General features: G+C 33.6%; 1 long non-coding RNA gene across 2 annotated transcripts; it reads right to left on the reverse strand.

The window, feature by feature from the left end:
- Positions 1-237: 237 nt before the first annotated feature.
- On the reverse strand, positions 238-942 carry LOC148779012 (uncharacterized). 2 transcript variants are annotated; one of them, XR_016046745.1, is made up of 2 exons: positions 893-942; positions 238-736 (listed from the first exon to the last, which is right to left on the reverse strand). It is a non-coding gene; the product is annotated as an uncharacterized LOC148779012 (long non-coding RNA). The 2 variants fall into 2 exon arrangements; XR_016046744.1 differs by having other exon boundaries at positions 837-929.
- Between the last annotated feature and the right edge of the window lie 6,351 nt (positions 943-7,293).

The following is a 7,293-nucleotide window of genomic DNA, read 5'->3' on the forward strand; positions in this document are numbered from 1 at the left end:
ATAATTTATTGAGAATTATAATTCAACCTTTATATCGATCATCATAGTTTGAACATTTCATTGTGAATAAAAATTAGGATTTATGGACCGTCCATTTCAACTAGAAAATAAGTGTTCATAGATCAGCAAGATCTGTACTATTTTTTTACTTTCAAATTTTTATTGTCGATGTTGGAAATTGATTTAGATCCATCATGGAAATTTTCGTTTCCGAAAGTGTTTTCTAGAAGAGGATTTGAGATGAGGCTTTATTTTATTTTCATAAAGCTTAGGCCTTGTACAAACTTCTTCCTTCAATTATTGCATCCAAATAGAGATTTCTTCAAATAATATCGTTTTTATTTATAATTCTAGGAATAACAACCGTCTATATATGGTTTCATACATAATGATCATAAGTCAATCCTTATTTTTGTTTAGATTAACGGTTAATCAGGCTTGGGCGTTTGTTCTCTTGTCGTGTGAGGCGCATTTCTTCTCTTATGGTGGCGAAATACTTCTGCATAAACTCCATAGATTTATCACATGAACATATGTCGGTTGCATGTGCACTTTTGTATCACATATGTATGATTGACATTGCAATCAGTTTAGATGATATTCAGGTGCGGACCATGGACCCGGCGCTCTTGATTTGGGAGGCGGTGGACTCGGCTCCGGTTGTCTATCTGATGCGAAAATACGCCGCATTCCAATAATCCCCATGTCTTGTGAGGTCCCGGTCTCATCACCAATCCTGCCATCCAAAATTTCGATCAGAACCAAACGTAGATGAAGTAAAATTGTAAAGAAGAGATAAATATTTGCTCTTGAATTTGAGATTTTGCGATATCGACCATGGCCTGCTCTTGCAAGTCTCAGAAAGCAAGGCCAGGGAAATAATGAAGGCTACCAAATATAGACGCCATGGGCAAGAAGCCATGATGGTCCCTCTTTTTACTTGCAAACTTGGTAGTTAGGATGCACTTATATAAAGACAAAATTCTTTTGGAAATTGGTAATTTGCAAGGGCAGAACAATACAAAGAAGATATTTCCTACTATTTTTAAATGGAAAATTGTTTCATGCGGAGAGGACCGCATTTGTACATCTACCGTCCTCGAGGTATAAAGCATCTATGGATGCAATTAGGTAGTCCACCTTAAAACAATTGAAACTAATGGTCCAAATATATTTTTAATAGAATTATTTTTTTATTTTCAAATTTATTTATTTTTTCATATTCATGATCTCTATGTTAGGTATTATATGTCTTTAAAACTTAAATAAAAAAATTCATCTAAAAATAGATTTTTGAGATGTGACTCATTTTCTACCGGGACTCATAGAAACCGTGTCCATTTTTAAATAGTATTATGTTTTTTCAATGAAAGTGTAAGCTATAAAACACACGTGGCAGCTACATGGGGAAGTCAATGAGGGGTAAAGAATAAGAACTAAGAAGAGAAGAAAAATGTGGGGGAAAACAATAGAATAAGAAAAGATGAAAATATGTAAGAGCAAATCTCACTCAAGGAAAGGAATAGGAAAGTGGGGTGTGGAAGCAAAGAATGTGAGGGGAAATCGATTTTGATGGATTTCATGGTCTTGAAAACGAGCTTTCCATATTCATCATGGAGTTTTGAGTTTAGATTTTAAAGCCATAATATGCATTTCACCATGTAGGCTTTGACCTGTAATTCTTGCATAATTTTCTTGAAGGAAGGGTAAGAGCATTTGAATTAATGCTAATATTGTAATTTATGTATTAATTTATTTATTGTTTGAAGGGCGAGGTTTTGTATAAGGTTGACCTGTAATTCTTGCATAATTTTCGTGAAGGAAGGGTAAGAGCATTTGAATTCATGCTAATACTGTAATTTATGTATTAATTTATTTATTGTTTGAAAGGCGAGGTTTTGTATAAGGTTGACTCTTTATATTGTAAAAATAAGACATGCCTATAAAATTTACTTAGATGTTATTTCGGTGTCGAAAACCGTACGATGGCTTGAAAATCTCTTTGTGTACGAGTGAAAGGTAGATAATATCCGGTAGTGAAACGATTTCAAGCTTATGTGGGAGCAGATTGTTCATTTGCTCCTATGGGCAAAACTCAGGATATGAATATATTTGGTATCCCAAGACCAATTGTTATAAGTTTTTCTCTTTTTAAACATCTGTACCCACCGTAAATGCATGTTAGAGATAGATTTAAGATTTGAAACATGTCCAAATTTATATGTACTTCTACTTCACATTCATAATTTTGCAGCTCAACACTATGGGACATCACTTTCATCTATCCTCCAAGTCAAAAGCCCGGTAGTAGCCTCAGATTTTTATTTATGCCAAGCAGCTTCCTGGATTTGAAAGAATCCTTTTACGAAAGAAAAATTGCATTAAGAAAAATAGATAAATGAATGTGGTGATTGAAAAAGTTAAAAGCCAGGAACTCTCCAAGTGATCATCTTGACATAGAATGGATATGAAGAAAAAAAAAAAGAATTTCAAGTCCAAAAAATAATGCACCTTGTAACAAGTTATCTGGACTGACTATTTTTAAAATTTTTATATATTTATTGATTTGCTTCATCTACACAATTTTTGAAATTTTAAACTTTATAACTGAGGATGAAAAGATATTGATGAGACTCTCTATCTCTCTTCTGACCTGTCCTAACCTAGGGTTTGGTTCTTTTTATTTTTTTTATGTTTTAATACATCAAATGAGGTAACATCTTACCAAACTTTGGTTGACCACTGTTGCTGCAATAGACTTTGGGTTCAATAAATTAACTGCTTGACTGACTCATCTCAAGGGAAAAGAGTTATATATAATAAAACAATGTAATGGACTTACTGATTGGGTTAATCAATGATGGATTAGTTGCATCTTTAAGTAAGTGGTCAAGTATGTTTTAAACAAAGTAATAGTTTGGTGGTTCTTAAGGCGACCTAGGACAACAATGGTATTTACTGGACTCATGAAAGACGAAGTCCGTTTGGTTTGAACCAAGAAATATCCTTTTCATACTCAGTCAAGAAACAGGAAGGGTCAAGAAGTGCCATGACTGAAGTATCTGTCATTGTTTCTTAATTTCGATTTCTTAATTTGAACGCAAAGCGTAGAGAGTGTGTCACATACGTTGTTTATTAAATAAACTGTAACCAGGACACCTCAAATTTTCCATAAAATTGTAATGAAGCTAGGATTCATTCATGAACACTAATCATTCTTTACCATATGGTTATTCCGATTTTCTTTTGGGTAATTTCCACAAGGCATGGAGCACTTAAAAATGTCAATTGCCCACAGCGAGTATAGTGAAGGCAAGTTGTGTCCCCTTCTTAGCCTTTTGAGTGAGCCGGATGGGCAATCCGCCCACCAGTTGGCTATATTCTCATGTCCCCAAGAGCATGTTTTGTTGAGTTATTCGGAACCCCTCCTTTGCAAAATCAAGAATCTTAAATACCGAGATCCTACCTAAGATCTTGTAGATAATTTGTTAAATGCGAAGTAGATCAGTATAATTATAAATCGAGTGTGAGAAATAAAAAAAACATAAAAAAAAACACACCACCAGAACGTACGATTTATGTAGTTCACCCGATATACATCGACAAGTAGAAATCCATTATCTCAATAAAGATTACAATTTTGGGTTGAAAGAAATAATACATCTTTCTAAACATAAGTAAAAAAAAATGTGACCGATTTTCTCTTCTGAACTCACTCTCCCGACCAAGAAACACCGTCGATCAACATCTTTCCCATCGCTATACCGTTATCGGAAAGAGCACATTGAGAACAACCAAGAGACTTTCTCTATCTAGAAGTTGAAACTTAACTAACCCAAAATCCCATGGGAATTACTGCCTCTCTCAGAGGTCATGTCTTTCTCTCTTGAAAACCCATCCCCATTTTGGAGATCCATTCCAATAACTCCCAAAGGAGTGACCCTCAAAAGGATATATATCATGTCTTATTTGGCCATCTTTTATAGAGATCACTTGAGTTCTTTCTTGTTCATTAAGAAAGCCCTTTTTTTTTTTTTGCTCATAATAAATTAATTTTTTAATGGAATATAAGTGTGGTGATTTTAACTATTATCAAACCTAGCAATCTTCACATTGATAGCAAAATCACCAAATTTATCTTGACAACCTTAATTGAGTAGATTTCTTGATTTCTTCTCACTTACTTATATTGTGGAATTTTCACAAATACTTTGTTTCCATATTTTTTCCCCTCACACCATGTATCAATCAAACTCCACCATTCATCTTTTTGTTTTTAATGTAAGCCTTAGCACTGTATGCACCTTGTGCTCTGATACCAATTGTTGAGTTCTCCGGAACCCTTCGCTTGCTATATCGGGAATCCCAAATATCGAGATCTCACTCAAGACTGTGTACATAATTAGTTAAATGCGAAGTAGATGAATACAATTATAAATTGAGTACAATAAATAAAAAAAACATAAAAAAATACACAACATGCGATTTATATGGTTCACCCCATAGGGCTACGTCCACAGCTTTGACAAGTAGAAATCTACTATCTCAATGAAAATTACAATTTTGGATTACAGGAAATAATACCTATCTCTAAACAACGATAAAAAATAGTCATTGATTTTGTCTTCTAAACCCTCTCTACTACCGAGCAACTCTGTCGATTAACATCTTTCTTATAGCTATACTACTATCGGAAAGAGCACATTGACAGCACTTACAAGACTTTCTCTATCTAGAAGTAGAATAACTAACCCAAAATCTTATGGGAGTACCGCCTCTCTTGGAGACCATATCACTCTCTCTCTTGAAAACCCATATCCATCTTGGAGATCCCTTCCCATAGGGGTGACCCTCAAAAGAATAGGTATTATGTCTTCTTTGGCGATCTTTTATAGAGACAGTTGGGCTTCTTTCTTGTTCATCAAGGAAGCCCCTTTTTATTTTCCCATAATTCCCTCAATTTTTTGAATGAAATATATGTGTGGTATTTTGACTAGAGTTTTGATAGGCTACAACATTTGGTGGTATATACCTTTAAAGCCCTCAACATTTTTTGATACTTAGATACCCTTATCCTATAGTATAATAACCTTTTGTCTAGGGGTATTTTAAGTAATTAGTTAAGGGTAAAATAAAAATTTCTAATATAAATAAAAGTATTTATTAATATAAGTGGACAATTACATCACCGACATGGTGTGTGACATCACCATCAAGATGCATTAATTGGTTTTTAACTATTAATAGAATACCAATATTTTCTTATAGAAATATCCATTCTATCTTTCTAAATGACCAAAAGTGCCTTTACTTGAAAATTTTCATATTATAATTCAAGGGTATTTAAGTTTAAAAAAATATTGAGAACTTTAAAGGTATATACCACCATCTGGTGTAGCCTAACCAAACCCTTTTGACTATCACCAAACTTAACATGTTTAGTAACATGAAAAACTAGAGAAATTCTCTAGTTTTCCTTGGTTTGGTAACAAGAAAAGCTACAATAAAATGTAGGAAGATGCAAAAAAGTTGGGTTTGCTTTTCCACGGTTTGTCGAAAGGGGCAAAAAATAGGAGCGAAAAAATGTCTTCATGATTTCAAAAAAGCTTGTTTCCATGATTCTTAACATTACTTATTATAATTTTTAGGAAAATTTACATACATATCCATTATAGTTTTTGCTATTACGGCTCTACTGAATAGTTTCCCTTCTTACCACCCTGTTCAGTTTTTTCATGTCAAAACAGAAATTTAAAAAAAAGACAACTTTACCCTTTTTCGGTTGTTGAACAACCAAAATTAAAGTATTTTCAGTTCTTCAACAACAAAAAATACACCAATTTCGATTTCTGAAGAATCGAAAATTTAAAAATTTCAGCTGTTGAGGAACCGAAAAATGTTTTCTCTATCTTGTGGCTTATTTTCTCTACCTCTTTGAAGTCATAGTTATCCGATAAAATCAAAAGGGAACAACTAGTTCCCTAAATTTAGGAGAAATCTTAGGGATCATGAGATTAGAAGATTAGGATAAATCTTGTGGCGTATTCTCTCTCTACCTCTTTGAAGTCATGGTTATCTGAGCCCGTAAATTTAGGAGAAATCTTAGGGATTATGAACTTACCCAAAAAAGGACGCTAGGTCAAAGGGAGGGAGAGAGTTAAAAAAAAAAAAAAAACCATTTTTACCCATGTAATGTAGAGAGAGAGGTAGAGAGAGGATATGCAGATCCACAAGAGAGAAAAAAATTTCGGTCCTTGAAAAACCGAAAATTTTAAATTTTTCGTTATTCAAAGATATTGGCCCTGTTTTTGGTTATTCAAAAACTGAAAATTTAAAATTTTCCGTTCTTCAAGAACCAACATTTTTTTTTCTCTTGTAGATGTGTGTATCCTCTCCCTACCGCTCTCTACATTACATGCGTAAAAATGGTTTTTTTTTTAAACTCTCTCTCTCCCCTTCACCGAGCATCTTTTTTTGGGTAAGTTCATAATCCTTAGGATTTCTCCTAAATTTAAGGGCTCAAACTATCTCTTCCGCTGATTTTATCAGATAACAATGACTTCAAAAAGGTAGAGAGAGAATACGCCACAAGATTTCTTCTAATCTTCTAATCTCATAATCCCTAAGATTTCTCCTAAATTTAGGGGCTCAAACGACTTGTTCCCGTTTGATTTTATTGGATAATTATGACTTCAAAGAGGTAGAGAAAATATGGCACAAGAGAGAGAAAGCATTTTAGGTTGTTGAAGAACATACAATTTTTATTTGATGGGTTTAAAGCAAAGTAATCAATGGATACTATGCATGATCATGAATTTTTATGCATATAGGCTATAACTCATAAAGGAAAGTACTATGAATAAGCATGATGAAAAAGATGATCAAATGAAGATTCTAAGATCAATGAAACGTTTCTAAATTCAAAACTCTAGCAACTATAGATGCCAAAAATATTATCTTATGAGAAAAGAAAATTCAATGGAGTTTACCTTGATAAATGTACACTATGGACTTAAGTATAAGAAATGAGGACCACCATCAAGATCACCATTAATGGAACTCTAAGAGCTCTCTCTCTTCAATTTTCTCTCATAAAACCTTAGAAGAAGGGGGGAAGCAACAATTTTCCAAAATGGTTCAAGAGTTGAGATAGTTAGGGTTTGAGGTCTCATGATGTTGTTTTATAACATGGGTGTAACTTTGGACTCAATCAACACCCTTGATGCACTAATCCAAAGGTACATGAGAGGCTAGAGTACGTGTATACTAATTGTTAGTGGATACAAAGATGAG

This window comes from Amborella trichopoda, chromosome 13 (genome assembly GCF_054954075.1).
Source record: "Amborella trichopoda isolate Santa Cruz 75 chromosome 13, AtrichopodaSantaCruz75HAP2 v2.0, whole genome shotgun sequence".
NCBI classification, from domain to species: Eukaryota; Viridiplantae; Streptophyta; class Magnoliopsida; order Amborellales; family Amborellaceae; genus Amborella; species Amborella trichopoda.